At 44.5% G+C, this 10829-nt stretch overlaps 1 non-coding gene across 1 annotated transcript; it reads right to left on the bottom strand.

The window, feature by feature from the left end:
* Positions 1-2467: 2467 nt before the first annotated feature.
* LOC117719455 (U6 spliceosomal RNA) lies at positions 2468-2574 on the bottom strand. Its single transcript, XR_004608179.1, has one exon. It is a non-coding gene; the product is annotated as a U6 spliceosomal RNA (small nuclear RNA).
* Positions 2575-10829: the final 8255 nt, after the last annotated feature.

The raw sequence follows: 10829 nt of genomic DNA on the forward strand, positions 1-10829 counted from the left end.
AAGAGCCCTCTTTAAAAAGAAACCAGTATACCCATCCAGCCCCAGATTCAGTGAGAGAATCTTATCCGAAGAGAATAGGTCAGAAGTCAGGTGTCTCTCTAGCCTCTACGCATGTACGTGGTTTGCACACACTAGCGTACAACATACACACACACACACATATATGTATATATATATATATACAGTATTCGAATGCACACACACACATTCAAATGCAGAGAGTACAGAGAGAGAGGAAGAGGGAGAGAGAGAGAGAGCCCAAGGTCAGGCGTTGTGACACAGGACTATAATCCCAGAGTTTAGCTGAGGCAGGAAGATAATTAGCTCCAAGTCAGCTGAGCTGAACACTAAGAATCTGTCTCAAAGAAGAAGAGAGCAGGAGAATGGGACATAGACGTGGGTTATGGGGAAGAGGAACCAGAGACATAGCCAGCCTCCCACCACGTGGATACAGGCACCACAGGAAGGGGCCACCGTGAACCAGAAAACCAGCCCTCGTCTCCTGCGCTCTCTTCTTCTATAGGGCAAGTTTTCAATGGTTCATTCCTTGTCCACTAACATCTGTAGGGGCTCAACTCTGTGGACAGATGGCAGTCCCAGACTACCACAACTGCAGCAGATTTTATATTTCAACAGAATGCTTAGAGAGAATGGAGAGGGGGAAAGCAATGAGTCAGGCCCATAGGAGTCTTTTCCTCTGACCGTATTTAGCCATAAGCAACCTTCTCCTGGCCGGTGTCATGGGTGGATAATAAGTCGACCTGCATGCTTTTGTTGTTTTAGCTCAAAGAGCTCACCAACCTCAGGATTTTTCCCCCATAACCCCTGGGCTTTCTTGGCTAATGCAATTCCATAGCTGTCACACCAAATTCATCTCCAGAGCTAAGAAAGTGGACTCTCTAGGGCCACAGGAACCTTTGTGAATTGTCTTTATTTCATTCGAGATTGCGGTCCTGCTTTTCCACATTTCCCACTTGACTAGAAAATATCTCAAAGCATCAACTGTTCAAATTAGTGTCACATTTCCAAGTCTGGCGTCGACAGCATATGTTTTGTATGACTTAGTAACTCATGTTAATATAGCTCGGCGATGTTAAGGTTTAAAAGAGGGGTGTGTTTATTTCCGGTAAATTTTTTAAAATATTTTAAATTTTAATTTAAAATATTTTTAAATTTAAGTTTTAAATTTTAACTTAAATCATTTTAATTTTAGTATTTTAAAATTTAAATTAATTTTAAATATTTTTAAAATAAAGAGGCCTAGGTGTGGAGGCCACCTCCTAGGTGACATCCTAGGAGGTGGTCACCTTCAGCAAAATTCCCTCATACACCACATTCCCTGACTTTAAAATTTCAGAGCTGTTCCTGACCCACCAATCATTAACTGTCCTTTTAGCTGATGATTATCAGGCTGAACTTGATTACTGAGATGATTGATTTTAGGGTAAAGACGGGGAAATATTTGTCAAACTGTTAACTCTCCCAAATCCAAATAAAATTACGTTGTAACACTTTAAGACCCCGTATCTATGCAAAGGTTATCTATGCAGATCCATCAACTGTTCAGACCATGGACGGACTATCGTTCAGTCAGAGGGACTTGGGCTGCACTTCTGACCATCTGCCCTGGCAAGCATGGTGAGGTCGGCTAGCATTTTGCAGAAAACAATGTTCTCGGAGCCCTGGGACAACAGGAGGCACACAGCTTCCAGGGCAATGGAGGTCTGCCCACCGGAAGTTCATGTTCCGTTCTTCTCTTCAGGTTGGAACTGCAGAGTGTCTCTGTCAGCCCGGCTCTCTAGAAGTGCTCAGTGGTTGGCACGGACAAATGAAGGAGCGAAGGAAAAAGCAATGCGTAAAAAACGTTAGTGCTGGCTTTCCCCACTATAGAACAAATCAATCCCCAGCATCAGAGTCTTTCCCACTGTTTCCTCAAGAGTGCTGCATGGTCGATGGCTCTATTTCTTAGGAGTCACGGACCAGCGGCCTGCCCCTAGTGCAGCATAGGCCACCTCCCTGTCGCCTCCGCGCCACTCACTTTCCGTGTGTGGAATAACCACGTCAGCGCTCATGACTTGGTGGGCCGATTTGTCTTATAAAAATAGCCGCACCGGGCATGTCCACAGAAGCTACATTTCCAGGAAGATCGGCAGCGGCCTGAGTCAGCCGCTCGTGAAATCTGAGGAGGCAGGCAGCTGACAATAAGAAAAGAGCTGATGGGAACCAAAGTGTCCCCATGTCACACTGAGGAAGTAATAAAGAAATAAACAACTAAGCAGAAAAAAAAATTGTGCCACTGGTGCTGTAACCAAAGTAATTACTGCAATTACTAATGACTTTCTACTTTTATTTTTTATGCTCTTTTTTTTTTACTGCAAATTCTACTTATTTACATTTCAGATGTTATCCCACTCCCTCCCTCCCCAACCAGGAACTCCCTATCTCATCCCCTTCCCTCTGCTTCTATAAAAATACGGAATGCTTCACGAATTTGCGTGTCATCCTTGCAGAGAGGCCATGCTAATCTTCTCTGTATCGTTCCAATTTTAGTATATGTGCTGCCGAAGCAATCACGGACTTTCTATTTTTAAAAGCGTATGTGCCTTAATATTTATCGGAACATAAGTAGGTAAATTAGTTTAATGACTTCACGTATAAGTAACATGGTGACTAGAATAGATAAGTTGTCCTTTAAAAAAAAAAAGCCTTGGAGCTGGAGAGATGGCTCAGAGGTTAAGAGCATTGACTGCTCTTCCAGAGGACCTGAGTTCAATTCCTAGCAACCACATGGTGGCTCATAACCATCTGCAATGGGATCTGATGCCCTCTTCTGGTGTGTCTGAAGACAGCTATAGTGTACTCATATACATAAAATAAATAAATAAATATTTTAAAAAAAAAAAAAAAGCCTTACTGTTTGTAGAACTTGTTCTTAGAATTTGATTTTTTTAAAAAATAGTAAATCCACAGGCTCTGAGAGAGTCTACATTTGTATCAACATTTAAATTCAATTCTAACACTAGAAGAAAAGATGGCTTTCCCACTGGGGTCTCTGTGTAGTCAGTAGAGTTTAATCAGGTGTGAGAGCGGCTCAGCTCTCTTTCACATACTTGATGCTCATTTAGTTTCAAGGCCAGATGACAGTGTCTTTCTTGTCTGCCTGTTGAGAAAGTGTGTGTGTGCCTCCCAGGCTAGCCTTTAACTCACAATTATCCTCCTGCCTCAACCTCCAGAATTGAAGTTACATACCCTTGGGAGCACCTGGCATGGGTGCTGGGAACCACTTGAAACCTCTGGAAAAAAAGAACAAGTACTCTTGACCACTGAGCCATCTTTCCAGACCCCTGACTCTGCTTCCGTAAATCTGCTGCTGCAAGACAGCTCTTCCTCCAATGCTATCAGATGCCTCTGCCTCAAAGAGCAGATTCATAGGACTCACTAACTCTGAGGACTTCCAGGGGAGGGACTGAAGCACCTAAACCCAAAGTGTGTCCCAGGGCCAACCAGGGTAAGCTGGAGTTTAAACTGATGCCATCTCTATACCCTGGACACTTTCTATGGGTCATCTGGCATATGCCAGGCAGATGACCCAACGTCTCAACAAACAGAAACAATGAGTGTCTTTGAATAAAAGCAAAGCCTTCAGCTCTCGGCATCCTCTGAGGGGCCCTCCTAAGACTTCAGAAAGAACATCCTAAAGCGACAGCTCAGACAGCCACAGGTTCACGTGGGAAAGGAACCTTTGACAGATTTCCATGAAAAAAAATGAAGTTTATGCAGAATAAGAATAAATTTTCAAAAGTATGGGATATATGTGAATATGCACTGCACACAATACATACATGTGCACACAAGCACATACATAAACACAAATGAAAACATTCTCAATCCTGCTTTGGGGTCAGAAAGACAGAAGACTATGAATTTAAGTTTGGAAAGGGCAGGAAATCTAGGAGGATAGAGATGTTTAGAGCCTTTCACACGAGAGGGGGGAGGGGGATTGGTGATCGTTCCAGATGGGTAAGACCCATGGTCCAATCCCCTGTTTACCTGAGGATTCAACAAATGACAGCCCAAGCATTGTTCTGATTAACATAACACTTTATGGAATAGTCTTTGGAATGATTTGAAAAACGTTTTCCTTCAAAGAACAAAGAAAATTAACATCAGCATTTCCTCTAGAGGAGACATATCTTGTACCCGCATATCTGCACAAACAATCCTACCAGGAGACGATTTGGGAATATTCAGTTTTTTCTCTCTGAGAACCTCTGTGGTCGTGTTCAAAAGTTCACAAATCCTAATGAGCACATAGCTGGTGTGCTTGACTTCTTGGGAGATGAACAATAGAGAATAGATTGAGGAGAGGCAAGAGAATAGAGGGAAGCTGGTGAGATGGCCATCACTGCATGCCAGCTGTCCTGGTTGAAGACTCACTGGGGGGTGGGGGGGGGGAGTGGCTAGAAGAAGAGAGCACATAGCACACACCTTTCTCCAGGGAAAGATGTCATCCCCACTGGGGAGTAACTACCAAGGACTCACTAGCTGCCTCCACGGCTCTCAGTCCTCACTTGTTCTCTATTCAAAGGTCAGGAACCAAATCTGACACAATTAAGCTAGTAGAACCAAGCGTTGCCATAACACGGAGGGTGATTTGTTGTTCTTCTCGTTTTCCAAAGGAAACAAAGCTTTGTGTAGGCTGATCCGTACGTCAGAAAGATGGTCATCTTCAAGAAACAGGAAGATGAGAGGGAGTAAGGAGGAGGACAGGAGAAAAGAAGGAAGAAGGAGAGAAGAGAAGGAGGGAGAGGAGCGGGTGTCACCACGTGTCCTGAAGGTTGATATCTTAGCCCATTACCATGGTTTAGTTTTCTGCCTTAAGGAGATTGATCCCTAAGAAGGTCGAGTCCTGAATGAGTCAACTCTCATCTCTCAGAAACAGAAGTGTCTTCTGTACCGGCGTCAGCTCCTTTGGGTATCAAGGATAACTGTGAAACAGCTACCCCTTCCTCTGAGACTTACTCCTATGTATAGAACTCATGACTGTTTGCTAGAATTTGCCCTCAAAAAACTGTATTTGCTTTACCTGCTGATATGTAAACTAGTTTTCATGGGGGAAAGATCGTAAATGAAAGGAAGCAATGATTACCTGCAATCCCAGTGTAGATCTTAAAGAATTAAGAAGAAATGAACTTAAGCAATTGGAATATGGAGGGGTGACTATGAAGTGGCCGGAGTGAGGAACACTTACTGCTCTTTCAGAGGATCTCAGTTCAGTCCCTGGCACTGGCATCTGCTGTGGGTCATACCACCTGTGACTTTAGTTCCAGGACATCCAATGCCTCTTTTGACTTCAAGGACGCCTGCATGCACATACACTCAAGCACACACACAACTAAAAACAGAATATAAGCTGCTTCAGTTAGTTGGTTGAGGCCCCACTGTGTGCTCACTGACAGAACTTACACTAACTCTTACAGTACATTGTTGTCATAAAACTTTCAATTTTTTGCTCTGGGCACTTGACCTGTTCAGTCAACATTCCCTCTCAAGATGCATCTTGAGTAGACATAAGAGGTGTTGCTCCTTCTCTCACAAGCAGTTAGCAGGAGGAACTACCATCCAGTTTCCTGTTCTCTGTCTCTCTGCCTCTGTCTATCTCTCTCGGTCTCTGTGTCTGTCTTTCTGTCTCTAAATCTATCTCTCTGTCTGCCTCTCTATCTCTCTGTCTCTGTGTCTGTCTGTCTCTGTGTCTCTGTCTCTCTCCCTCTGGTTTTTTGATACAGGGTCTCTCTACATAGTCCTGGCTGTTCTGGAACTCACTAGGTTGTACAGACTGACCTTGAGCTCACAGAGATCCACCCACCTCTCTCTTTCAATTGAAAGGAGGGATTAAAGGCATGTGCCACATCTGGCTGTCCTGTTGTCTTATGTGTGACTTCCAGTCTAGAGACTAGACTTGCTGTCAGGTAGTGGTGTCTAGTAGAGGACCAATCACATGTGCCATGCAGAGTGTGAAGAGAACAAAGGCTCAGCAGGGTGCATTCGGATGAATTGAAATTGTATCTCAAGGGACTAGAGAGATGGCTCATTGGGGAAGAGCATTTGCTGTTCTTCCACAGAACCCAAGTTTGAGTCTTAACCCTACACAGTAGCCCACAAACATCTGTAACTGCAGGTCCAAGGAACCTGACGCCCTCTTCTGGCCTCCTCAGACATTGCACACATAGGGTGCATGGTTACACACTCAGAGAAAACATCTAGACACAGAAAATAAAAACAAATAAATAAAATTCAATAAAAACAAAGTATCTTGAACATCAGATGAAAATATGTCTCTGTTCCTTTTATTCTAATTCTGCTTTTTGGTTTTGTTTTGTTTGTTTGTTTGTTTGTTTTCCTGTATGTCAATATAAAGAAGAGAGGGGGGAATGGAGATGAAAGCAACTCTCCACGTGCTGGAATGTGCAGCTGCCCAGTCACGTGAGGTCAAAGGTTGCCCATGGTTGCTGTTAGGGTACTCACAACCAGCCAGTGGGAATCCCAGGTACCATCCAGGTCCATAAGCATTCTAAAATCTAGAAATAGAATTTCAACACATTCTCCCAGATGACTTCTCTCAACAGCTTTCTCTTTTATTTTTCCTCCCAACTGCCCAAGAGAACCCTCCTCATTACCTCGTGAAGGTTGGTGGCTGGTACAACCAACCAACCAGGGTCAGTCAGCAATTGGCTTTAGGAACTGTCTCCAAGGTGGAGAGGCTTCTGCCAAGGGCACACTGAAAGGGGTTTGCACTAAGACATACTATGGTTTGTGGCTTCCATCGCGCCGTGAAATGTACAGGAGTTACATTTGACAAGGTGTGCATAGGGGGTTCTGGAAACTCGTGTCTTTGCTGACCCTGAGACTGGAATGACTTAGCTCTACATGGAGTGAGCTTCCTTGGTTTCATTGTGAAGCCACCACGTGGGCAAACAGAACACGCAGCCTCCATGGCATTTGTGTCCCACTTACATGCATGGTGGCTCTCAGTCACTCAGCATGAAGTTACAGCTATGCCCTGCTGTGTGATCCCTTCACAGTCTGATGTCCCAGGAATTCTGCCTTTGAAAGGCAGCCTCTTCGGGAGTTCAGGCTCAAAGCTGTCCCAGGAAACCTACCTAAGAAAGCTGGATTTAAGACAGGATTCCCTAGCGGACCCATGGCTTGCTCTGGGGAGGAAATCAAAGCTTGGAGTGGTTTAAAAATTAGCCCAAGCTTTCAGAAAATGTCGGGGGAAGCAATATTGAAAAGTCCATTCTCATTTTAGTTTTTATCAACCATAAATATAAATGTATTTCCAGCAAAAAAAAAAAGACACCTACTTTTCACTGTCTCATTTGGATTGTGCAATAATTGAATTCAGAGTTTTTCTTTGGGTTAGAAAGATTGTTCTTTGTGACTAATGCCAGCCTGCAGTAATGAAAAGTTACATAAAGTCATCGCTCCCGGAAGCACTTGAGTTTGTGCCTGCAGAAGTGATGGAGAAACTGCGACATGTGTAGGATATTTCTGTTGCGGTAATAGCAGTCCTTCAACACATGCTGACTATGTGACAGACACTTCTAGCTGAAGGTCAGCGGAGGAGAGCAGCGTTCAGGGCCTGCCTTTATAGGAATAGTGGGTGACCCGTATTTAATAGGTGCACCGGTGTGCAACTCCCAGCATGCACTCTGGGCAATATGCACATGACTATACAAGTCACATGCTCTGGAAGCATGGAGTAACAAGCACCTGATCCCTAGAGAGGCTAGAAGCTTCTTAGCAGAGCTGTGCTGTTTCCTGGGCATTGCTGTCCAAGACATGCTCTGAAGGCAAGCCTCCCATCCTGCGCAGAACAAAGCTGGGTTAGTCTACCATTCGGTTCTATGAAAGTTTTTCAGCTGAAGACAGTGAGGAGAATGACTCTCTCACTGTGCACACCGTGCCGATGACTGAGTCACGTCCTGCGCCCTCTGCACAATCTCTGGAGTGTTTGTTTTCCTGTTTGGGTTTTGATGGTTCGCATGCACTGCGTGTGCTGTATTCTCCTCTGCCTGTCGTGTGTTCAGGCCCTGCAATGGCCTGGTTCAAATAGAAAGTGTGCCTGAGACTTTAGGGGACTGGAGCACTACAGGGAGCCCGGGCTGAGCCCTGGGTCAGTTGGCCTTTGTCCCGGAGCAGCCAAGCTACCGCAGCTATTTGGGAAGCCTTTGGCAGCAGACTCTGGAAAGCCTCTGGAGCCATGAGGATGACCCTTGTAGATCTTCTAGTGGGATCCTAAATTTAGCACCCTGTACTTTGTGAGAACATCAGGCTCCTGTCAAGTGTCCAGTGTGGCAACACAGTCCGTTCGTGTGAACTGAGAGCTGGCAGGTGCTCAGATGCAGAGCCTGGCTCCTAAGAGAGGGATTCTACCAAGCAGCCAGGGCTGGCTCCCTGCCAAGGGCTGCTGGTATAGTATAACTTGAAGGGTTTTCACTATGGTAGGTTTGCAATTGACCTAGTTTCCTCTACTTAACATAAAATGTAAAAGGCCTGAAGAGACTTTTGGTCATTGCACAGTCTGGAGAACTTTCTGTTATTTATTTGTATCTGGGACTTACTTTCTGCTCAAAGTTCTCCCCTTTTGCAAATGGCTCGTCTGACCTTCACTCCACAGTGAGAAGAGCTTACTGTGTGTAGCGTGAAGGTGGTGATGGAGGTTGAAGACCTTCATATAATCCAGTGTGTTACGTTTCAAAGTGGGACAAATGGCTAAGGTACCTGTTTAACCTATCAAAGTGGACCCCGCCTTCAGGATCTCCCAGCATCCCCCAGTTCCTACCTGTTACAGGGTAACAGGACCAATCTTCAATCTTCAAGGGAAATTAGAGAAAAAGGAACACGAATTAGAGAAAAAGGAACAGAGACATATTTTCATCTGATGTTCAAGATACTTTGTTTTTATTTAATGTTATTTGTTTTTATTTTCTGTGTCTAGATGTTTTCTCTGAGTGTGTAACCATGCACCCTATGTGTGCAATGTCTGAGGAGGCCAGAAGAGGGCGTCAGGTTCCTTGGACCTGCAGTTACAGATGTTTATGGGCTACTGTGTAGGGTTAAGACTCAAACTTGGGTTCTGTAAAAGAGCAGCAATGCTCTTCCCCAATGAGCCATCTCTCTAGTCCCTTGAGACACAGTTTCAATTCATCCGAATGCACCCTGCTGAGCCTTTGTTCTCTTCACACTCTGCATGGCACAGTGATTGGTCCATTGCTGCTTTGGGGACTTGTCTCAGTGGAGCTATAGCTTACTATCTGGGGGAAATGTGGAGAGAGCATTTTCCAACAAAGTACTTGTATGAAGATTCACTGGAAAAGAACCAGAGCAATGCAGGAGGTCTTCCTGCCTTGGGCTCCACTTCAAATCAGTGCACATTTGCAAAACAGCCTTATGATAAATTAGCTCCTACACAAGCTACTACATGTCAGCTGCTGGGACAGACAGACAGACAGACAGACAGACAGATGTGTCAAATGCACTCGCTACAAACATCTAACCTATGTGTAGTCCACAACAGCTATTTTTTAGTTCCAGTCACTACCTTAGAGCCTGTCTCTCTCATCTCCCTTTCCCCTTATCTCCTCAGATGTCACTCATTCCTGACCCATTTTCATGGGTAGACTGTTCTGCTTCCCTGATGACTCCCTCTTGTACGGTTTTACACCAGTTTCCATTGTTTCTAGCTTAGGGGGAGTGTTTGTTTTAAGCACAAATTCCCTCCTAGCCCCTTGTCCTTCTTAAAACAGACACCCACATATACTGTCTTCCTCATCAATACTATCTCCAAATCCATGTAGTCTGACTTGTTCCCCGAACATGGTCCTAAAACCGGTCTGCCTCCATGTGGCTCTGATTGGGAAATAAAGTTGCAAATTGCCAATGGCTGGGCAGGAAGACAGAAGTGGGACTATTAGGATTCCCAGGCAAGGGACGAAGGTAAGATAAAGGAATTCTCGAGGCCAGCCTGGTCTACAGAGTGAGTTCCAGGACAGCCAGGGCTACACAGAGAAACCCTGTCTCGAAAAAAAAACAAAAAACAAAAAACAAAAAACAAAAAACAAAAAAAAAAAAAAAAAAAAAAAAAGGAATTCTGACACGAGAGGGGTGTAGGTCGGACCATGCTATGAAGGAGCAAGAGGGTAAGATGGCCGAAATGTAGGTGCAAAGGGAAAGCAGCCCCATGGGAGGGCTGCCCAGAAGGAAACAGGCAACAAAGATAAAGATAAAATACAGATTTAAAAAGTGTTAACTCAGGAATACTGGAGGGCAGGGTGCACTAGCTGTGGGGAGGTTTGGGAGTGCCCAGCCATTGAGCAAAGTTAAGGCAGGTGAAATATAAAGTGTGTGTGTGTGTGTGTGTGTGTGTGTGTGTGTGTGTTCATGAATCCAGAGCTCTGCTGGTAGGGAGCTCAGAGTGGCATAGCCATTTACAGCTACACTGTGGCTTTGCCTGTAGCCAAACCACCTTGTATTCGGGAAGGTGCCATCTTGCATGCAAATGGTCATGTTCTTGAAAAATTAAAACCATACATAAAAGTAGGATGAAGATGTAATAAGCCTTCAGTAATCATCAGTCAACCCAGACTCAATTCGATTCACGAATCTTTGCCACTCTCTTGACTTTCCCAGGATCACTTTAAATCTATTTTCATCTGTAAAGTTTTCAGTGTGCATTTCTGTCTGACAAGGATCCCACTTTGGAGCAAAGACACTGCTGGGTGTTACAGGCATAATGTCTTTGTGCACTATGTAAAGATTATCCTTGG

Source organism: Arvicanthis niloticus, chromosome 13 (genome assembly GCF_011762505.2).
Source record: "Arvicanthis niloticus isolate mArvNil1 chromosome 13, mArvNil1.pat.X, whole genome shotgun sequence".
Classification (NCBI taxonomy): domain Eukaryota; kingdom Metazoa; phylum Chordata; class Mammalia; order Rodentia; family Muridae; genus Arvicanthis; species Arvicanthis niloticus.